Genomic DNA, 24660 nt, shown 5'->3' on the forward strand with positions numbered 1-24660 from the left:
AGGTATATACGTTCCAAGAGTTTTGAAGCTCTTTGGGTTACACTTTACGTTAATTAGTATATTATGTTCAAGGCGACTCAAGACTCTAGTCAAGGCACAACATACAAACAATTGAACAATTAAACAACTCAACAATGACTCTTCATTATTTTACTTCTTTAGGACTTGTGATCAAACATAGACTCAAGTGAAATTACTCCCATTGTTCCTTCTCAAAAACACTGTTTGAGATAACCCGACATTGCCCAATAACAAGCGGGGTGTGCCCTTAGCACGAATTGTCCTTAATTCAATTCACATAGACTTTCTAACATATTCTACCCCTTGGTAGAATATATATTGCTCACTGGCAATATTCGACTGGCTCAATATATATATGCTAGACATCCTGTACTATAGCATAATAATAATAACAACTTGCATGCGCAATACTCATACATGCAAACCAACTTGAACAACATGCTTGACATAATTCAACGACTATAAAAGTCCATAACATGATAGTTCAATAGAATCTATAAAGCATAATTCAATTCATAACATGCTCGTTCACATAGATTCAACAATAATAATAACATGTTCGTTCTCAATATCAAACATGAATTCATAATAACATATAAGTTCACATGATTCGCATTCAATACACTTCACAAAGTCCTCAAGGGATGGGTGGTCACCCTAGTCTTGTACGTACCTGGAATACCTAAGTACGGGGGCCACTGTGCGAATCACGACTCTCTAGAAATCAAATCCTATAAACACAAAAGGAGAACTAAATTACTATCCATGTTTACTAAATTTCCAGCAACTATTTAAGATTCTAAAACTCTTAGTTTAATTAGAAATCATTCATTAATCATTAATTTAATAGTCTCAAATAGTCAACTCAAGCCCTAACATAAAAACATTGACTTTTTAGCTTTAAAACCATTAAAACCAACTTTTTTAAAGCTTATAAACAATCTGAAAATTTAAGTTGATTCCCATAATTTAAATTGTCATTAAATTATGTGAATCAATCGCTTAATTAATTGAAATCAAAACCCTAATAATATATCATAAATGCATGTTTTGACTTCAAAAATCGACACTTTATAAACTTATTAAATCTGAAAATAAAAATTTCAATCATCAAAACTAATCTCTTTAATTAAAACACAACTCTAACCCAATACGGTGTTCATAACCGTTCTAATCAATTTAAACAATCCCAATATTTAAAATAATCACAACAATTAAAACAATTTAAAACTGAAAATTAATGTTTTTGGAAATAAAATTTGATTGAAGAATTGATCAACACACACACACACACACAACGCAACACAACGAGCAACAACACAGCAGCGCACCGCCAGCAAGGGCGCGCGCGCGCACGAAGGGACAAGGTGACGAGGCTGGGTGCTGGGCACAGGCGAGGTACACACGCACAAAGCAATGCTGTTGTGCTGCGACGCGACGCGGGGCAATGCACGGAGAGGGCAGCGAGCTGGGCTAGCACGACCACGCAGCACGCAAGCACGATGTGCTACGATGCGGTTGCGAGACAGGCGAGATGGGCGAGCACGGCTGGGCGCACACAGCTGCCTTGCGCCGCAAGCAAAGACGAACGAAGAGAAAGGGGTGTGGGGCGTGGAGTGTGCCGCAAGGAGAGGAAAGAGAGGAGAGAGAGAGAATTCTGAATTTTTCTTGTGAGGGTTTGATATGGGGTCTATTTATAGGTTTTCTCTCCCATGTGGGATAGGTTAGGGTAATTTTGAGTTGGGCTTATTACCGGGCTCATTTAAGTTTACTCCTTGCAAGCTTTGTTGGGTTTGCTTAAGACAAAACGACCGGGCTTTAATTAAATTAAATTCATTTTCGAAATACGACCCAACAAATCCCGATTAAATAAATTCATTGAATTTATTTAATAAAATTCGGTTTTCGTAATCAATTAATAATTAAATTAATTAAAAATAAAAGCGCATTTAATTCTCATTAAATGAAATTAATTTATAAAAATACTTTATAAATACGACATGCTTTATAAATATAATAAAATATATTTATAATTATAGAAAAATACAAGGTATTACATTGGCTCCGTTCTTGGCCCCGTTCTTGGCTCCGTTCATTGCTTCGTTCATTTCTTCGTTCTTGGCTCCGTTCTCGGCTCCGTTCTTGGCTCCCTTCATGCTCCGTTTTTAGCTCTGTTCTTCCATTCTTGCTCGATTTTTGGACTGCCATTTTGCCGTTTTCTTGCACCGTCGTTCATGCTCCGTTTTCTTGCACCGCTGTAACCACCAAGTATAACCACCATTCATTTTTTTTAAAAAAAATTGTGAAAAGTTTGTGAATATTTTGTGAATTGTTTTGTGAATATTTTGTGAATGATGTTGTGAATTATTTTGTGAATTATTATGTGAATATTTTGTGAATTATTTTGTGAATATTTTGTGAATTATTTTGTTAATATTTTGTGAATATTTTGTGAATTGTTTGCAATTATCTACATTTATTTTGTCTGAATTAAGTGAATAAATTCCTGTAATGAGGTTTACTGGTAATGAGGATTATGAGCAAGTGAATGATACTGAGACGATATTCGGCAAAGCAGTAAAAGAGTCAGAATCAAGCGGGCTTTGGAAAAAGGAGTCTATCTTTTGGAAACTTGCATATTGGAAAGATCTACAAGTTAGACATTGTCTTGATGTCATGCACATAGAGAAGAATGTCTGCGAAGCCATTCTTGGGACAGTTATGAATATTCCAGGTAAGACAAAGGATAGTAAGGGCGTGCGACTATATTTGGAAAGTGTGGGGCTTCGACCAGAATTTTGGGCTCAGACAAAGAACACTAAGAAAAGAAAGGAGAAGGAAAAAGAGGGTTAAAACACAAAGGGAAAAAGAAAGCGAAAAGGAACGACCAAGAATAAAGAGAAAGGTAAAGAACAGGTTGAAGAGAAGAATTATTTGTCTCCAGCTTGCTACACTATGTCCAAAGCAGAGAAACGATCCTTTTGTGAGTCTTTGCATGGCATTAAGGTTCCTTCGGGTTATGCATCGAATATGAAAATATTTGTGACCTTAAATGGAGAGTTGAATTTAACAAGTATGAAATCTCACAATTGTCATGTCATGATGCAAGTGTTCCTACGGATCGCAATTCGTGGGATATTGCCTAAGCATGTGAGAGACACTATTACAGAACTCTGTTCTTTTTTCAATTAAATATGCAACAAAGTGCATGTTTTGTCTACACTTGATGCTCTCCAGACAAATGTGATTGACACTTTATGCAAATGTGAAATGTATTTTCCACCCTCCTTCTTTGACATTATGGTTCATCTAGTTGTCCACCTTGTTCGAGAAATCAAAATGTGTGGTTCGGTGTATTTGAGGTGGTGTTATCCTTTTGAGAGACAAATGGGTGCTTTGAGCCATTATGTGAGGAATCCTGCTCATCCAGAAGGTAGTATGATTCAGTTGGTGTTGAGGTTGGTAATTATTTGGCCGAGTATGTAGCTAGTGCTAAACCTATTGGACTTCCTAAATCACGACATGAAGGAAGACTTGGAGGCAAGGGCACAATCGGCTCAAAAATGATATGTCCTTCTACTGACAAGCTCTTTCAGGCACACTTGTATGTGTTGCATCACTTTAGTGCTGTAGATCCGTATGTTCAAGAGCATGTTGTCAAATTGAAGTCCGAAAATCCTTCTAAAGGAACAAGGGAAGTGATGCAGCTTCATAATTAAACCTTTATTGCTTGGTTTAGATCACGAATACTGGATCTTCCAGATGATGTATTGAATACTCTCCCAAAATTAGTCCAATGGCTTGCACATGGTCCTCGCGATAGTTTACAGTCATACAAAGGTTATGATGTTAACGGATATACATTTTGGACAGAGCGTCGAGATGAGAAGTCATTATCAGTGCAAAACAGTGGTGTTTCACTTGTGGCGTCTTCTACATAGTATGCAAGTGCTAAGGATAAATCTCATGTTGATTCCAAGTTGTTGCTTTATGGTCGAATTCAATAAATATGGGAGCTTGACTACCATCATTTCAAGATTGGTCTCTTTAAGTGTAAGTGGGTTGATAATAATCGTCGTTGCGTAAGAAAGGGTGACCCTTCTATGTTCACTTTTGTAGATATGGGTCGTTTGCATGACAGTGATGAGCCATTTACACTTGCATCACAAGTCAAACAAGTATTCTATGTCACCGATCCTACTGATAAGAAGTGGTCTATTGTTGTACCGGGGAAATGAAATATCATTGGCATTGGCAACGTTGAGGATGAGGATGAGGAAGAGTATGATGCGTTTGAGGACACCCCTGCTTTCACTTATCCCAAAACTGTTGTGACAAACGATGTAGACACAAATCCACATTATATGTGTGTAGATCACACTGAAGGCATACTTGTTGACACCCTATAAATGGTAGTATGAGGTATGTTTTAACATTTTTTGGTTAGTTATACATAATTTACCTTTTTTAGGCCATAATAAGTTATAATCAACATAAGAGAATATGCTAAATCATTGACGAATATGTCCCTATATAATGCTAAATCATTGGCGAATATGTACCTATAAGAGAATATGCTAAATCAGAATGTGCTGCATAACCAATTATAGAAATACTAAAACATTGACGAATATGTCCCTATATAATTCTGTAAAAAATGATAATTTGTTGATTTTTTTGCATATTTTGTTTTATATGACTTTATTAACTAAGTTTTGTTTTTATAATTTCAGGTAAGTACAAATCATGGATAATGATTTTCTACTCGACGAGGAGATAGAAGAAAATGATTCTGAAGATTCTCATAGTGATGAGGACAAAGACTACGATGCAGATAGAGACGAGGATAAAGGTGAACCCGAAGATCGGGCTTTTTACGTGTTGCTTGATAGGTTGGAGCAATTTGAGAGCATGGCCGATAATGCTCCTCCAAGAGAATGGGGAGCTGACAACTCCAAATACACAAGGTGAAACCCGACGACGTAGCACAAGTATAAAGTTGGGAGATGTTCCAAAAAGAAGAAAAGAAGGGGTCTGATAAAGAGTCTAACAGTGACGTGTCCCATGCACCTTGAGTACAATGATAAAGGTCAACCTTGTGGTAAGTGGAGATTCAAGTATGGGACACAAATTGGACTTTGTTTGCGCAAACTCTCAATTTTGGAGTCGTGGAGTGATGTGTCTGATGGTGTAAAGAAATCACTTTGGGAAGATACAATGGTGAGCATATTATTCTTGGAAGTTGTTGAATGCAATCACTTTTTTCTATTTGTACTTGCTGCCTTTTATTTAGTCAATATTGATGTTTGCTTCTAAAGTATGTAAACTACACTAATCTTGGTTTTTTTTTGTTTAAAATGTTTTCAGTATTGAAGATGATCCGGTCAAGGAGTTATTTCTATATGCGGTCAGCCAGAGATTCACGGATTTCAAGTCCAAGTTAGTAAGTGGTTGGATCACCAAATCGAGACAAAGAGTTGGAAGAGGAAAGAAGAAGAAAGTTGATAAAGAAAAGCAATTGAAAATGGTGGAGAGGAAAAGGAAAATGGAAATGAAGCTTTACCTTTTCAAATATGGAGCTTCATCACAACACATGAGTGGGAGGCATTTGTAGCTAAAAAAACTACTCCGGAGGCCGTTGAAAGTATCACTATGCATTTTACTTCTAGTTAATGTTATTTGAATATATGGTTTGTTCTTTATATTTAGATATTTTGTGTGATTCCATAGGCAAAGCGTGCTAAGCATTCATCTAATTCAAAAAAGAGGAAGTATTATCATCATTTGGGTCCCGTAACTTATGGGAATTCGAGAAAGAAATGGATAACTTCTGGTTTTTACCCCGGATCAACAAAGGCATCAACAACTGCAAAGTCATCTACCACTACATATGAACCACCTCCGGATGAACCACCTCCAGAATTGGATATTAATCGTGTATACAATTTTTGGTGTGCGATGCATGGGTTAGATGAAAATGGGAAAAGAGCCATTTCAGATCCTGGAACACAAATTGTAGCTAATAACTTGGTGAGTGTCATTTTGCACATAATTAAGCATTTAATGGCAAATTGTTCACATGTCAAAATATTTTAATTTATCAATTATTTTAACACCTTTTCTTACCCTTTGTCATTATCTTGAATTGAAGAGAAAAGAGGCTACCGGCGAGTTCATTCCTCAACTGAACAAAGATACCTTGTACACGGTTTTGGGACCGGACTATGGTGGACGTATGGTTGGCGAGGGAGGTCTACGTCTTGGCGTGAGAAAGGTATTTGGTAAGGAATATTCAATAGCCACAAATCGAGTCAAAGTGTAAGTAAGCTACAACCAGATATGGAGTCCATAAGATCTTCGATAAGAGATGAGCTTAGGGATTAGCTTAAGAAGGAGAAGAAATAGGATCTCAACGCCATCTTACGATAAGCGGGAATTTCAATTCCTAAGTTGGAGAGTACACACACTCCCATAGATGTATCTAGTATGCCGGATCAGGCTAGATCTATCCAGGCGGATCGTTGATCGATGAACCATATATGCGTCATCTTTCGACGTTTCAGGAGTTAGTGGTATGATATACTTAAAAAATTAATATTCATTTACTTGTTTGTTCCATGTGGTTTTTTTACTAATTTCATTAAAACATTTTTTAGGAGGAAACCCCTTGCGAACTACTATTGAAGTTCCAAGATTATGGGATGACTGTGGTTGCCCATGGACATGCACTTCCATTCAATACTGACATAGTGGATATTCATCATCTTGAGGTGAATGTATACAACATCGTAAGTGGCTATGAAGACTTCCCGCTTCCAACCCCAATTCCGGAATATAATTGGGAAGTGTTGGGCGATGTCCATGGTTGTGTTCTGGAATGGTTGCAAAATAGGGTGAATTTTTCAGATAAGGTAATACTTAGTCTAGAATTATATATTGTTTTAAATGTGGTTTTTTACACATTGATCATTGTGTTTTGTAAACTTATAGGATTTGGGAAAATCCAAAAAGGGCATAGGAAATGTGAAGGATTCAGAAGTTAAAGGAAACAATGACAAAGAAAAAAGGTGGATTCACAAGCAAAGGAAAAAACAACAACAAAGAAGGTAGTGAAGAAGGTGAATTTATAAGTTAAGGCACAATCTAAAAAGCCTAGAATAGTTCTACTCGTAGGGGAAGAGGTGGTTCGATCACTCTCCTACGATTGTTCTTGGTTGCATACATGTGCTAGTTATTTGCTTGATGAAAAGCCTATAGAGGTTCCTATGGACATGTCCCAGTTCCACTACATGGAAGATGTATCCACATGGGTGGATAAAGATGATGTTAAGGAATTCCTCTCTGGAGAGATGTTGAACTTATCTTTGATTCAAGTCTTCATGAGGTGATCCCATATATTTGTACTTTAGCTATTTATTAGTATAAATGACGCACCAAGCTCAGTTCTAATATTATATTTGATTGGATGTGCTTTTAGGATACTTTTTGAAGATTTGGGTAAATGCAATTCCAAGTCAAACTTTGGGTGGTTATGTCCAAGTGAGATCCGTGATGACAACTGCTTGTCCAATTCAGGGGATGTGAGGTATTATATCGAAAATAATATCCAAAAATCAAGAAAAGACATCAAGTTCATCGTCGCTCCGATTATACAAGGGTATTTTCATAATATTGTTTAATGAATGCTATTGTACAAAAATAGTCGCAAGAAATAACTTATTTTTTTTGTAGACTCCATTAGGTACCCCTTTTGATATGCCCTTCAAGTTACACAATCTATCAATTTGATTCTCTCCGACAAGATCCACCACGAAACTTACTAGTTAAGGGATTGTTAAATAGGTACTGATATTTATTTTGTTTAACATATCAATTTGATTTTGTACTTATACATGATATTCCAACTAAAAGCTCATATTATGGAGGTGCAGCGTGATGAAGAAAATAAGTGGAAGTGCTCTAAACAATTCAAGATCACCGTTATGGAAATCATTTAAGGTTATTGATTAATGTATAATATTCCTTACTTTGTTACTTGGCAACAACATACTTTTACTAACATCCATCTTATTTGTGTTATTTAAATCTTAGTGTGCGCAACAAAGAGGCAATCAAGAATGTGGCTACTATGTGAAGAGGTTTATGTACGATATAGTCACATGTTGTTAGGAAGTTGAGGATCTCGAGAAGGTACATACTATACTATAACTATTGATGTTTTAAATAGACATAAGTTCCTCAAAATTTGAAAAGAGTACTTATTTAGGTTCATTAATTAAGAGTTGGGACCGAAAACAACCAAAGTAGATGAAATTGAGTCTTAGAAACCTAATAGTAAGTATATTAAACGTGTAAAAGGTTCAAAATACTTATTTAAGTTCATTATTTAAAAGTTGGGACCGAAAACCACCATTATAGTCAAAATATGTCCTATAACAGTCAAACGAGCCTTAAATGTGCATAACTTGACCAAAGTAGATGAGAATGAGTCTTAGCAACCTAATAATAATTATATAAACATGTAAAAGGTTCAAAACACTTATTTAGCTTAATTAGTTAAGAGTTGGGACCGAAAACGACCATTATAGTCAAAATATGTCCTATAACGGTCAAACGGACCTTAAATGTGCATAACTTGACCAAAGTAGATGAGAATGAGTATTAAAAACCTAATACTAAGTATATGAAATGTGTAAAAGGTTCAGAATACCTATTTAGGTTCATTAGTTAAGAGTTGGGACCGAAAACGACCATTATAGTCAAAATATGTCTTATAACGGTCAAATAGGCCATAAATGTGCATAACTTGACCAAAGTAGATGAGAATGAGTCTTAGAAACCTATTACAAATTATAGAAACATTTGAAGGGTTCAAAATACTTATTTAAGTTCATTAATTAAGAGTTGATACCGAAAACGACTGTTATAGTCAAAATATATCCTATAACGGTCAAACGAGCCTCATATATGCATAAGTTTACCAAAGTATATGTTAATGAGTTTTAGCAACCTAATGCTAAGTATGTTAAACGTGTAAAGGATTTAAAATACCTATTAAGGTTCATTATTTTAGAGTTGGGACCTAAAACGACCATGATAGTCAAAATATATCCCAGAAACGTCAAACGAGCCTAAAATTTGCTTAACTTGACCAAAGTAGATGTTAATGAGTCTTAGAAACCTAATACTAGGTATATTAAACGTGTAAAGAATTTTGAATACCTATTTAGCTTCATTAGTTTAGAGTTGGGACCGAAAACGAACATTATAGTCAAAATATGACCTATAACGGTCAAACGGACCTTAAATGTGCATAACTTGACCAAATGAAACAAACACAACTCAATAAAGAATAGTGTTTAAGATAGGTTTGAATACAATCTTAAAGAATCACTCTTAAAGCAAAGTATTCTGTTTTTAGTTAAGGAAGTGAATCATTCTCAACCTAAACTAAAAAGAGTTTAACTAACAAAATAAGTGAATCACTCTCAAATCTTGTTAATTGGATTGAATTCTTGTGGTTTTACCTCCCAAGAGATTCGTGCAAGTTAGAATAAAAACACCGAGTTTTTAATCTTTAAACACAACGGTTTATAACAATGTTTTTCAACTTTAAAATCTTCCTTCTTTGATACCCAAGCTTACATATATATATATTACATGAGCTAAAAGACTTAATTCATCAGAAACTAAGCCTTACACACTAAGGAAATAAATAAAGCAAAGAAATTACAAAATATCTCCTAAAACTGACTGAAATCAGCCCACCTTCCACTTGCTTGCTTTCTTCTCTTCATTGGACAAATTTGTAAAGTAGGGAACCTATAGGAACCTTTCCTATATATGAAGACATCTCCAACCAAGAAAAGAAATCATTGATTTGCTGCAAAAAGCCTCCTGGCCAAATCAGAATAAAAGGAAGGCTTCTTTTGTGTTAAGCAAATGGGAAGCTTTCCTAGCTAGGAAGGAAAGCTTAGAATTGGCCCAAATTCTTAAGCACCTTTATGAATAAGCTGTGAGCTTATTATACCTTGCTTTACACGTCCCAAAATGATTCCGTACTTACCAACACCCATCAGGAGCTCCTTGCTTCACCTACTTAGCTTCATTTCCTTCGTTGCTTAATACGAGCACACTAGTACTAATCTTTAGGCCATGGATCTCTCCTTTATTGTGATTAAGATTAGTACTTAGCAACACTTATGGATTGGCATCTGATTTTACATCATCCTCCCCTTCTTCAAAAGGAATTGTCCTCAATTCTTGCACATCTTCATCTTCTAAGTAAGGGGATAAGTCACCTATATTGAATGTTGCTGCCACACCATATTCTCCAGGAAGATCTATCTTATAAGCATTATCTCCATACCTCTCAAGGACTTTGAAAGGCCCTTCAGATCTAGGCATGAGTTTGTGCTTCCTTTTGCTTGGAAATCTCTCCTTTCTTAAGTGAATCCACACCAAATCTCCAGGAGAAAACACCCTTGGTTTTCGGTTCTTGTTTGCTTTCTTCTTATACATCTCATTTGCCTTATCTATGTTGGTGCGTATCTCTTTGTGCACTTTCACCATAGCTTCAGCTTGTTGCCTAGCATCTCCATGAATATAAGAATCTTTAGGCAAAGAAATAAGATCAATGGGTACATAAGGATTTACCCCATATACTACTTCGAATGGTGAATATTTTGTTGCAAAAGTTGGAGTTCTATTGTATGCAAACTCCGCATGGCATAGCTTGACATCCCAATCTTTTCCTGTTTTGCTCACTAAGCCCCTTAGTAAGGTGCCTAGAGTTCGATTTGTCACTTCAGTTTGACCATCTGTTTGAGGGTGATGTGAAGTACTAAATAGCAACTTGGTACCCATCATTCTCCATAGGGATCTCCAAAAGTGGCTCAAAAACTTACTATCTCTATCCGAGACAATAGTTCTTGGTACTCCATGTAAATGAACAATTTCCCTGAACTATAAACAAGAAACATTAATAGCATCTTCTGTTTGATGACAAGGCACAAAATGTTCCATTTTAGAGAAACGGTCCACCACCACCATGATTGAATCTTTCCCTTTTTGTATTCTAGGAAGTGCTACAATGAAATCCATGCTAACATCCTCCCATGGTCTCTCTGGAACTGGTAAAGGAGTGTACCCCTTATGAAACGTGCTCTTGGCTCTTTGACAAACTCCACAACGAGCTAGAACAACATGAACTTCTTTGATCATGTGAGGCCATGAGAAGTGCTCTTGTAATAGCACCATAGTTTTGCTAATACCAAAATGGCCAGCCAAACCACCTCCATGAGCTTCTCTAATCAGCAAATCAGGAACTGTACACTTAGGAACACAAAGTTTGTTCCCTTTGAACAAGAACCCCTCCATTTGATGATAATGGTCTTTTGGACCATCTTTGGTAGCCACGAACAGATCACGCATCTCCTCATCAAGAGCATAGAAATCTTTGATCAATTCAAACCCAAGTACCTTGGAATCCACCATATTAAGCAATAAGTGCCTCCGAGATAATGCATCTGCTACAATATTAGCCTTTCCAGCTTTGCATTTAGCAACAAAATTGAAAGACTGTAAGAATTCTACCCATTTTGCATGACGAGCACTAAGCTTGTGTTGCCCGTGAATGTATTTTAACGATTCATGATCAGAATGAAGAACAAAAGCTTGTGGCCTCAAATAGTGACTCCAATGATTAAGAGCTCTAACCATAGCATAAAACTCTTTATCATAGGTAGAATAGTTTAATTCGGCGTTGTTAAGCTTCTCACTAAAATAAGCAATAGGCTTGCTACTTTGAATTAAAACAGCTCCAATACCTGTTCCAGTAGCATCACACTCCACTTCAAAAGGTTTAGTAAAATCAGCTAAAGATAGAATAGGTGTGTTACACATCTTTTCTTTTACTAGTTCAAATGCCTTTTGAGCTGCTTCATTCCATTGAAATTTTCCATGTTTAGTGCATTCAGTTATAGGAGCTAATAAAGTACTGAAATTATTTATAAACCTCCTATAAAATGAAGCTAAACCATGAAAAGATCTCACCTCAGTGATAGTTTTTGGAACCGGCCAAGAGGAAATCGCCTCCACTCTGGATGGATCCACCTTCACACCTTCATCTGAAATGATGAAGCCAAGAAAGCCAATCTCCCTTTGCATGAACGTGCACCTTTCAAGCTTGACATAGAGTTTTTGCTCTCTTAAAACTTCGAACAGTTGTTGCAAATGATTTAAGTGATCATCCTTGTTAGAACTGTAAACAAGAATTTCATCCAAATAGACAACCACGAATTTTCCCAAAAATGGCCTAAGCACTTCATTCATCAATCTCATGAACGTGCTAGAAGCATTTGTGAGACCAAATGGCATAACCAGCCACTCATACAACCCATACTTCGTTTTGAAAGCTGTCTTCCACTCATCTCCCTCTCTCATGCATATTTGGTGATACCCACTCCTCAAATCAACCTTCGAAAATACCTTGGAACCACTGATATATGCGTTTTATATAGAGTTTTCACCCCCGTCCCTTAGTACTTTTATGTATCAAACGTGCTCTTAGGAGCCGTTTCTAGTACTAATGTGTGCTATTGAGTGTGCCTTGAGTTTCAGGTTTGATTATGAGAAATTGGTCGTTTTAGACCCGTTTCATTGTTGATCAAGGCCACTAGATGAGTCCGAGAAGTTCGGGACTTCCATCGTCGACTTTCGGGAGCCTTAGATGCTTATGGTTGAGCCCCGGGAGTTAGACTTGGCGATACGGGCGAGATACATTGAAGATTGCAAATCGCCCTGGAAGCTGAGGGCGAAATGCAACCATCGGGCGGAATTATAAGCAAGCCAAGTTCATCAACGCGCGCCCGATCGGGCGCAACTCGCCCGATGCGGATCGGGCGGTCAATCTGGAGGCTTTGTGGAGATTTCGCAATCCGCCCGATCGGGCGGATTTTGGCCCGATCGGGCCGACTATCGAGTGATTCGCCCGATCGGGCGAAGCGTCGCCCGATCGGGCGACGCCAACCTCCAGCAGTTTTTCGCGTTTTTAATTCCGTTTTTAGGCCTTATTTTGGCAAAACTATATAAGCAAACTTGTTTTATTTTTTAGGGATATCTTATTTTCAAGCACTAAACCCTTAGTTTATTTTTCTAAGTTTTATTTCCTCTCTACATTAATTCAAACACTTAGTTCGATTTATAAAAAAAACACAAGCTTTCAATTTCCATTGTTCGAGAATTAGATATTGCTTCTTACTTTAATTTATTCTATTGCTTTGATCATGTTTTCCATTATGTTAATCGCTTTGTTATTAGTTATCATGAGTGAGTAGTTTAATTTCTAGGGTTTAGGGGATCCATGAATGCATGATTGGGATTATATGTGGACTTGATTATTTGATTGATTGATTATAATTTCTATAGCTTATTATTATTGCTCGTCAATTCTGTTCGGCCGGACTATTTTGATTTGAGTTTGATTAACCTTAGATTATGCGCCGAGAGGTATAAATCTGATGTTTTTGGTCTGTGGCTATTAGATGGGAATTATTTCTAGTACGTAGAGAGAGCCCGCTAGTTGCTCTATCCTAAGGAATTCATAAGATTCGAGAGATGCATGTTTTCCTAGTTATGATTGTTAATTAATTGTTATTGTCTGTTGTCCAATCCCGGTCTGCATTTGTGGTGAACCGCTACCCTAGATTCCCTTAATATTGTTATATTCCAGTTTGATTATTTGCCTTAGCTTAATATACAAACCAATCCAATTCTTTGTTACCAGTAGTCTAGATTAGTTAATTAATAGTAGAAAGAACATTGTTTCCCTGTGGATACGATCCCTGCTTCCCTTGCTATATTTTTAGTTGGTGAACGTTAGGTTTATCTTTGATAGGAGTGCGATTTAGCCTGTCAAATTTTGGCGCCGTTGCCGGGGAAACGGTTTTATTTTCCGTTATTAATTGTTTTTCTAGATTATTGTTTGTCACTTCTCAAGGGACTCTCGTTCCTTGAGACCGGATCTCACGACTGTTTTCTAGTTCTTGCTTGTTTATGCCCAGGACTGTCCCTACCAGCGATCTGACTTCGTTCGATCCTGAACCTGAACGGACCTTTCGTAGACGGCGTAGATTCGTTGAACAGTTGAGAGACTATTCTGACTCTGAATCCGACCATCTGATTAGCAATCTATTCCATACAGATTCAGAGATGGGTGACCAAGCACCACCACCCCCACTTGTGCCAAGGCTTACAGACTATTCTAAACCAAGTCTGTCTATGCTTCCCAAGGCAATCATGCCTTCCATTGCGGTCGAGAATTTCAAGATTGAACCCCAACTGATAAACATGATCGAGAGACACCAATTCGGTGGGGAAAAGGGTGAAGATCCCAATCTCCACATTCAGTCTTTCATTCAGTATTGTGCCACCATTAAGCAGAAGAATTTAACACCGGAGCAGACTATGGAGATACTCTTTCCATTTTCATTGAGTGGGAAGGCCAAGCTATGGATTAACAGTCTCAACCGTGCAGCTATGAAAATCACCGATTGGAATTCTTTGGCCCTCGCATTCTATGTTAAATATTTCCCACCTGAGAAGACAGCTCGTCTGAGGGGTCAGATATTAGGTATCTCTCAACAAGTAGATGAGAGTTTGTTCGAAGTTTGGGAGAGATTCAAGGACTTGCAAAGAGAGTGCCCACACCATGGTTTAGATGACTGGTTCCTGGTTCAGCAGTTCTACAATGGTCTGGGTAATGAATCTAGGTGTCTTTTGGATTCAGCTGCCAGTGGGAGATTTATGCAACTGGAGGTGCCTAGAGCTTTGGAGGTGATTGAGGAGATGGCCATCCATAGTGCCCAATATGGGAATCCCAGAGGTTTTGCCGACCGAGGTGTTAAGCATGAGATGAATTCTATTGAACAGCTTACTGCTCAGCTAACTGCCCTACATCACAAGCTCGACAATATACAGATCGCATCTTCCCAATCTTCCCAATCCACCCAACATGCTAGTGTCGCTGCAATGAGTGCCCAATCTGCTAATGTCTGTAATAGTTGTGGGATGCAGGGCTATTATGCACAGGTATGCCGAAGCTCCATCGAACAATGCAATGCATTCCAGTCCTACAAGCAGAACAATCCGTATTCCAACTCATACAATGAGGGGTATAAAAACAACCCCCTATTATCATATAGGAGTACTAATGTTCAGAACCCCCACCAGATTCAACACCCTCCACCACCACAACAACCCTACCAACCGCGGAGTAACTACAACTCGCAACCTAGTGGATCACCTGGCTTACCACCACAACCTCAACCCACACAACCTGATCCCATGCTTGTAGAGATGAGGAATATGATGTTGGAATTGTAGAGATCTCTAAGCGAAAAGGATGCCAAAATCGATGCCCTCACTGCTCATAACAAGATCATGGATAAACAGTTGGCACAAATGGCTACCGCTCTTGCAGAGAGACCCAAAGGTCAACTCCCTTCACAGCCTGTGACCAGAGAGTCTGTAAATGCTGTCACTCTGCGGAGTGGATATGAGTATGATGGGCCACCTATGACTATAGAGGAAGGGGTTGAAGTATCTGTTAGTGGTGCTGTGCCAGGAGAAAGTGAGAAGGTGGTCAAGGATAAAGAAGCTGACACAGAGGTTGAGAAGAAAGTTGAGATACAAGTTCCACCTATCAAACTTCCCTTCCCTCATCGTCAGCTAAAGAACAAGCTAGACAAGCAGTTTGGTAAGTTCTTAGAAGTGGTAAAGAATCTGCAGGTAACAGTCCCTTTCACTGAATTAATTACTCAAGTACCTGCATATGCTAAATACATGAAAGACATCTTGACTAGGAAGAGAGCATTTAGTGAGGTGGAGACTGTTGCATTTACTGAGGAGTGCAGTGCCTTACTACAAAATAAGTCTCCACCCAAGTTGAAGGACCCCGGGAGTTTCTCTATCCCGTGTAATATTGGCAACCTTTTTATTGACAAAGCCTTATGTGATTTAGGTGCCAGTGTTAGTGTCATGCCCCTGTCTGTATGTACTAAGTTGAACATGGGTGATTTAAAAGTTACCAACATAACTCTGCAAATGGCCGATAGATCTGTAAAATACCCCCTAGGTGTCTTAGAAGATGTGCCTGTTAGAGTAGGTAAATTCTTTATTCCTGTTGATTTTGTTGTTTTAGACATGGAAGAGGATAGGCAAATTCCTATTATTTTAGGTCGGCCTTTCCTACACACTGCGGGGGCAATCATAGATGTCAAGAATGGCAAGTTGACGCTAAATGTGGGAGATGATAAGGTTACTTTCAATTTAACCCATGTTGCTAAGAACCCTATGGTAGAGGAGTCATGTTTTGGAGTCAATATTTCTAATGATTATTTTAATACCGAATTGACTCATACTAACTCTAATAACTCCTCGGAAAAAGCACATGTTTCAAATTGTCTTGCAGGTGGAGGTGATCGGAGTATACACTCTTCGGCATGGGTTCGAAAGAAGGGACGGATTGATGATGCCACGACCCAAGGGGCCGAAAGTTCTGTAAACGGTGGACATCGTATTCACGATCGGGGTCGTGATCTGTCACTTCCCGCACCACACAGCCCATCCAAGGTAATCGATGTGACACCAGGTGGCACCATCTTTGGTGCCCCCATTCGATGAGCTGTCGTGGCTCTCATCCCTTTCATGTCTATTGTCTGCGCATAAACGGAGATTGTGTAATGGGGACATTACATCAATCTCATAGGGGATGAGTATTTCATTATCCATTTATTGCCTTAGTAGTATAAGCTTGATTGTTGATTCTAATTTTTGTGTGTTTAGTTAGTATTTTCCATTACCTACGTGTGTTTAAGTATTTCTATTACCTACGTGTGTTTAAGTATTGTTTTTGGTGTTAGTGAGGCGAGAAGAGGGCATTACGCTGTTTGGGTGTTTCTTAATGTGCAGGCCTAAAGCCCCAAGTTCGAGAAAGTGAAATTAAGCTCAAGGCCAAGCACACTGCAAATCGCCCGATGCGGATCGGGAGAGCTGCGCCCGATCGGGCGCGCACGGATGATTTTCATAAAGCTTATTCATGCCCGATCGAGCGGACTGGCGAGTGGAATGCTCGATCGGGCGATTTTATATTGCCCGATCGGGCGGTCTAGCGAGTGGAATGCCCGATCGGGCGAAATTATTTTGCCCGATCGGGCGGTTGTGGAAAATTCGTGGAAAAGTCAAGGAGGAATTCTGGGCAGAAAAAGTCAAGAAAAGAGGCAATCGCAAATCGCCCGATGCGGATCGGGCGAGCTGCGCCCGATCGGGCGCGTACGGATCAGAAGAAAAGGATCGCAAACCGCCCGATCGGGCGGAATGTCGCCCGATCGGGCGAGATGCGATTTCAGCGACAAGTTCACGGTTTCTTCTTTCTTTCTTCACTTCTTCTTCATCTTCAACCTAACTCTCTCTCTCTTCCTCCATTAAACCCCAACCTCAAAAAAAAAAAAACTTCCAACCACCATATCTCCCTCAATTCTCCACCAAATTCAACAAAATTTTCATCAAAATCATCCCCTCATCATCCTCTACAACCTACACCTAATCGATTTAAGTTTTCACTCATCCCCAAAAAATCCCCAAATTCACCCAAAAAAAACTCAAAAAACTCAAAAATTCAGATTTTTCATCAATGGCAAATAGACCACAAAGAAAATGCACGAGGGTACCAAGAAATCAACATGAGGCTTCCACAAGCCGAGCTCGGGAACCGACACCACCACCTCCACCACCGAAATTCGAGCCCGACACGGATTTTCCGGATGTCATCTTTATTACGGAGGAGCAACGAGCACGATTCATGCACCTCAAATTGAGGGAGGTAATCCCTACTCGCTTTATATGTCAAAAATCATTGCATGAAATGGGAATTGAGCGTGATGTAAAACGTGTTTTTGTTGGTGTTGGTATGAGTAGCATGTATGGTATGCTCCGTCTCACATTTAGGCGGTTGACTCTAGAATTTTTGAGTAGTTTTAATATTCGTAGGGATGGTTATCGAACCGTGTCATCGGTTCAATTTCGTGTCATGAACCGAACCTACACCATGAGCTTATCTGATTTTGGTAGGATTTTTGGATTGTCTACCACATATAGTAGGAAACCCAAGGAGACTCACAATAACTGTACCATGTGGGGAAAGCTTACGGGCAATGATAATCCCGGGAGTATGCAACATTTGCATGCTTCCAAGATTCAACACCCGGTACCCATTGTCTTTTACAGGTTCCTAGGATTTACTATCTTTGGTAGGGATGAGACCCAGAACATTAGAAGTACGGAGCTAGAGATCCTAGGTGGCTACGTTTCCGAAGGAGAGGAGAGCTACAAAATGAACCTTGCACATCACATGGCCTCTCAATTTTACTCCATAGCCACCTCCACACATACTACCAAGATTACCATTGGTGGGTTGATCACCCACATAGCCATGGCCACGGCCAATTTTACTGAGGCTAACCAGATCCCAGTTCTGGGTAGCAACTTGCTTGATTTGGCTTATTTTGCTGGACTCCGTAGGCTGCAGGGGGAGCACGGGTTATTTAGGCCGGGAGCCATGTACTGGATGTTCGAGGGAAACAGGCTTTTCACCTTGCCTGACCCTCAGGGCCGCACTAGTTTCAGACCCGGTCAGGCTCATTATCTATTTGTTGGATTTGAGCGAGAGCCTCAGCCTGACCCTCAGCCAGAGCCCCATCAGTACCAGCCAGAGCCTCGCACCTACTTTAGGAGGGGGCGTCGAGACACGGGGAGGCCCCAGAGTGGCCCGGTAGTTCATGAGGATCAGGGGTCCATTGATGAGAGGTTGAGCAGACTTGAGCTCGGGTTCCGGGAGTTCGCAGCTGATCACCAGAGGACCATATTCCCATTTTATGATCAGTATGCCAGGCAGGGCTATATTGCCCCAGATTACGAGCACCCTACCTGGTTTACCTATCCCGCGGAGGGATATGGAGCTCCGGGTTCTATGGGCACCTTCACACCCACCCAGTACGGAGGGTGGGGAGCGGGTCCTAGTGGGCATGCTGGCCGAGATGATGGTGATGATGATGGTGATGATCGCCAAGGCCATCAGTGATGCCGAGATGATGTTGATGATGAGGTTCGATACCCTTGAGCCAATGAGGACATTGTCTGATTTGGTTTGGGGGGGGGGGGTTTCACACTACTTGTACATTGTAGGTATGTCTTTCTTTTATTATTGCATTTCTTTATTTTTTGGTGTGTTTATTTTGGTGTGTTTAATGCTTTCTAGATTAGTTTATTGCTTTGAAAAAAAAAAATACAAAAATACGTTCCGATGAATACAAAACCATGCTTCCCTGTGCCCCTTGATTGTAAACTGTTTTGAGTCTTGGTTTTTGATGACGAGTATTGTTGATTTGTTAACCATGATTTGAGATCCGATTATTTTGATGCCTTGACATGAGTCAACTCTGACCAACTCCTTGTGGACTTGGTGCTTGACTAGTTGACTTGGTTAGGATGTGTGATAGCTTCCTGGTGTGCCATTGATTTTGAGTATTGGTTTGCAACTATTAGTAATATTTTATGACTCATATACATGCACATTGTGGAGGACGAAGGCATTTTTCTGTTTAGGTAGCCTTCAGATGAATCTAGATACATTTGTTCCCTCCTTTTCTACCCATGTTGTTGCTTGTGCCCCTTTATTCGGTGACTAGCCATATTACAAGCCCATGAAAGCCCCATTGGTTACTAGTCCCAAGCCTAGCTTGGGGGAGCTAATAGTAAGTGAGGTGAGGGAGTTGTAGTGTGCTTAGTTTTGAGCACAAAGTGAGTGTTGAAAAGGAAATAAGGGAGTCCTTCTTATCCTGTTGTTGTTTGAAAAAGAGAAAAAAAAATAATGAAGAGTGAAAGAGATGAGAAGAATAGAAAATATGAAGGTTTCCAAAGAAAAAAAAAAAAAAAAGGAAATTGAAAAAAAAAAAAAAAAGAAAAAAAAAAGAAAAAAAAAAAAAAAATTCATTACTCTCAGAAAAATTCAAAGCATTGTTACACTCAAGTATTGTAATTTCTTATCTTTATGAGTGATTGATTTTAATTGTGAAAGAAAGGCAATAAATTATAGTGTGGTTTGTTTGTTGTTTCATCATGTGTTGAGTGGGAAGTTGTGGTTGCGGTCGTCATTTGTGGTTGACCATGGTTTTGCTAGGATTTATGCTCCCCAAAGCCAAGGCTTTAAGCTCACGTTTTACCCAAATTTACCGCACCTCTACCTAAGCCTATCATTACAAGCTTTGAAGACCTTCCGACCTTTGTGCATAGAGTCATATTAATGTGAAAGTAGTTGTTTATCAATGCAAGTTATGACATGACACATTCCGAGTCGACTACTAGGTTGAGTGCATGTTTTTCTAGACACACGAGTGTTGTGAGTTGGGAGGGCATTGTACACATATATGTTGGGAGGGGAGCGAACGGGTACATTTTTTATCCGCCACATAAATGAGTGACGAGTGTGTGAGCACTAGTCTTGAATTCCATTGTACACTTGTGGTTCGCTTTGCGTGACGATCGTTGAGGTGGATTAGCGGTTGGATGGATTTGATTGGTTGACATTGATGCATGCTTGTTGGATTTTGCCTTGAATCGTATCCATTGTTTTAAGATGTGTTTGGGGTGAAGTTGGTTTATGTATTCATCGATGATTTCTTTGCTTAGGGACAAGCAAAGATCTAGCTTGGGGGAGTTTGATATATGCGTTTTATATAGAGTTTTCACCCCCGTCCCTTAGTACTTTTATGTATCAAACGTGCTCTTAGGAGCCGTTTCTAGTACTAATGTATGCTATTGAGTGTGCCTTGAGTTTCAGGTTTGATTATGAGAAATTGGTCGTTTTAGACCCGTTTCATTGTTGATCAAGGCCACTAGATGAGTCCGAGAAGTTCGGGACTTCCATCGTCGACTTTCGGGAGCCTTAGATGCTTATGGTTGAGCCCCGGGAGTTAGACTTGGCGATACGGGCGAGATACATTGAAGATTGCGAATCGCCCTGGAAGTTGAGGGCGAAATGCAACCATCGGGCGGAATTATAAGCAAGCCAAGTTCATCAACGCGCGCCCGATCGGGCGCAACTCGCCCGATGCGGATCGGGCGGTCAATCTGGAGGCTTTGTGGAGATTTCGCAATCCGCCCGATCGGGCGGATTTTGGCCCGATCGGGCCGACTATTGAGTGATTCGCCCGATCGGGCGAAGCGTCGCCCGATCGGGCGACGCCAACCTCCAGCAGTTTTTCGCGTTTTTAATTCCGTTTTTAGGCCTTATTTTGGCAAAACTATATAAGCAAACTTGTTTTATTTTTTAGGGATATCTTATTTTCGAGCACTAAACCCTTAGTTTATTTTTCTAAGTTTTATTTCCTCTCTACATTAATTCAAACACTTAGTTCGATTTATAAAAAAAACACAAGCTTTCAATTTCCATTGTTCGAGAATTAGGTATTGCTTCTTACTTTAATTTATTCTATTGCTTTGATCATGTTTTCCATTATGTTAATCGCTTTGTTATTAGTTATCATGAGTGAGTAGTTTAATTTCTAGGGTTTAGGGGATCCATGAATGCATGATTGGGATTATATGTGGACTTGATTATTTGATTGATTGATTATAATTTCTATAGCTTATTATTATTGCTCGTCAATTCTGTTCGGCCGGACTATTTTGATTTGAGTTTGATTAACCTTAGATTATGCGCCGAGAGGTATAAATCTGATGTTTTTGGTCTGTGGCTATTAGATGGGAATTATTTCTAGTACGTAGCGAGAGCCCGCTAGTTGTTCTATCCTAAGGAATTCATAAGATTCGAGAGATGCATGTTTTCCTAGTTATGATTGTTAATTAATTGTTATTGTCTGTTGTCCAATCCCGGTCTGCATTTGTGGTGAACCGCTGCCCTAGATTCCCTTAATATTGTTATATTCCAGTTTGATTATTTGCCTTAGCTTAATATACAAACCAATCCAATTCTTTGTTACCAGTAGTCTAGATTAGTTAATTAATAGTAGAAAGACCATTGTTTCCCTGTGGATACGATCCCTGCTTCCCTTGCTATATTTTTAGTTGGTGAACGTTAGGTTTATCTTTGATAGGAGTGCGATTTAGCCTGTCAACCACTCAACTCATCTAACATGTCATCCAATCTAGGGATAGGAAATCTGTATTTTATGGTTATGTTATTCACAGCACGGCTATCAATACACATCCTCCACGTTCCATCTTTTTTTGGCACAAGTAAAGCCGGAACAGCACAAGGGCTTTTACTCTCCCTCACGCAGCCTTTCTTCACTAACTCACTGATTTGGCTTTGTAACTCCTCACTTTTTTTTGGGTTACATCTATAGGAAGGCTTATTTGGAATTGGTGCTCCAGGAATGAGATCAATTTGATGCTCAATTCCACGTTTAGGGGGTAGGCCAGGTGGTAGGTCATTAGGAAACACATCCCTAAATTCCTCTAGTAACTCCCTCAAATTTGGATCTTTAATCTCCACTCCCTCTTTCACCTCCTTAACAACCAAAATATATACAATCTGGTTGGTCTCCAACTCCCTCTCAAATCTTTTTCTCCTCACAAACACACTCCCACGCACTAGGTTTTCTTTTGGTTTAGGTTTTGTGTTTCGGATTTTTGAAGGAGGTAATGGTAATAAGATTTTGATTCTTATTCACCTTATATACATTAGTAGAACCATCATGAATAACTTTTCGATCAAAATGCCAAGGTCTGCCAAGTAGAATGTGACAAGCAGTCATAGGAATCACATCACATAGAATTTCATCTTCATAGTTTCCAATTGAAAAAGTGATTAAAACTCTATTTTTCACCCTTACTTCACTATCATCATCTAACCATTTCAGTTTATAAGGATGTGGATGTTTAGTAGTAGGTAATGCTAACTTCTCTACAAGTTCAGTTGAAGCTACATTAGTACAACTACCACCATCTATGATTACCGTGCATAGCTTCTTATTTACTAAGCATTTAGAATGAAAAATGGTTTCTCTTTGTTCCTCATTTTCTGCCACAACATTAGAGTATAATGATCTCCTAAGAACCGAAGTTTCACCCTCCATTTCTGGATTACAAAAGTCCTCTTCCTCACTTTCACTTTTATCATGTTCCATCTCTAAAAGAGATTCTTTTTCCAACTCTTCTATTTCCTCTACATCTCTTATAGTCATGACTCTTTTGGTAGGACAAGCAGATTGGTAATGACCATAACCTTGACACTTAAAACACTTCACTTTTAAGGTTTTATCATCTACAACTTTCTCCTTATCTTTCTTAATGAAATCGTTTTTTTTGTTCTTATCAAAGTTACTAGTACTAATATTAGCTTTAGAAGTACTAAATGGCTTTGAATAAGACTTCCTTGCAACTGATTTCTTCTTTTGGCTATCAATTTTTATAGCCACCTTGCATGCTTCATCGAAAGTAAGGTATGGATACACCTCTACTTTCTCACGTACATCTTCATTTAGGCCTCCTAAGAATCGGCCTAGTTTTTGCTCCTCCATTTCTTCTATGTCACAAACAATGGAAAGCTTCTCAAACTCCTTGATGTACTCCTCCATAGACATGGAACCTTGTTTGAGTGTGGACGATCTAACATACTGATTTTGCTTGTAGTTAGTTGGAACAAAACGTTTCCTCAATTGCTTCTTCAATTTCTCCCATGTAGCAATCTTGGATTTGTTCTCCTTCACCCTTTGTCTCTTCACGCCTTCTAACCAAATAGATGCATATTTGGTTAACTTCAGAACAGCTACCTTGTACTTCTTCTCATCTGGAGTATCTTTGTATTCAAAGAAACGTTCTAAAGAACGTTCCCATTCAAGGTACACTTCCGGATCACTAGCTCCATCAAATTCAGGAACTTCAATTTTTAATCCTCTATCATCTGCCTTAGAACTTCTCTCTTCCTCATTAGGTTTCTTTTTAAACACTTCTAAGGTTATTTGAGTCATCATAGCTTGCAATGCTTCATTCTGCCTAACTAATGCTTCTAGCATGGCATCTCTCCTAGCATTATCATTTACTTCGTCTCCCATGTTAGAACTGAGCTCTGATACCACTTGAAACAAACACAACTCAATGAAGAATAGTGTTTAAGATAGGTTTGAATACAAGCTTAAAGAATCACTCTTAAAGCAAAGTATTCTGTTTTTAGTTAAGGAAGTGAATAACTCTTCACCTAAACTAAAAAGAGTTTAATTAACAAAATAAGTGAATCACTCTCAAATCTTGTTAATTGGATTGAATTCTTGTAGTTTTACCTCCCAAGAGATTCGTGCAAGTTAGAATAAAAACACTGAGTTTTTAATCTTTAAACACAACGGTTTATAACAATGTTTTTCAACTTTAAAATCTTCCTTCTTTGATACCCAAGCTTACATATATATATTACACGAGCTAAAAGACTTAATTCATCATAAACTAAGCCTTACACACTAAGGAAATAAATAAAGCAAAGAAATTACAAAATATCTCCTAAAACTGACTGAAATCAGCCCACCTTCCACTTGCTTGCTTCCTTCTCTTCATTGGACGAATTTG

At 38.9% G+C, this 24660-nt stretch overlaps 1 non-coding gene and 1 pseudogene across 1 annotated transcript; both read right to left on the reverse strand.

Annotated features, from left to right (window-relative positions):
• Nucleotides 1-10221: 10221 nt before the first annotated feature.
• On the reverse strand, nt 10222-24155 carry LOC110795949 (uncharacterized; annotated as a pseudogene).
• On the reverse strand, nt 14632-14738 carry LOC130462139 (small nucleolar RNA R71). Its single transcript, XR_008922280.1, has one exon. It is a non-coding gene; the product is annotated as a small nucleolar RNA R71 (small nucleolar RNA).
• Nucleotides 24156-24660: the final 505 nt, after the last annotated feature.

The sequence above is a fragment of the Spinacia oleracea genome, chromosome 5 (genome assembly GCF_020520425.1).
Source record: "Spinacia oleracea cultivar Varoflay chromosome 5, BTI_SOV_V1, whole genome shotgun sequence".
Classification (NCBI taxonomy): Eukaryota; Viridiplantae; Streptophyta; class Magnoliopsida; order Caryophyllales; family Amaranthaceae; genus Spinacia; species Spinacia oleracea.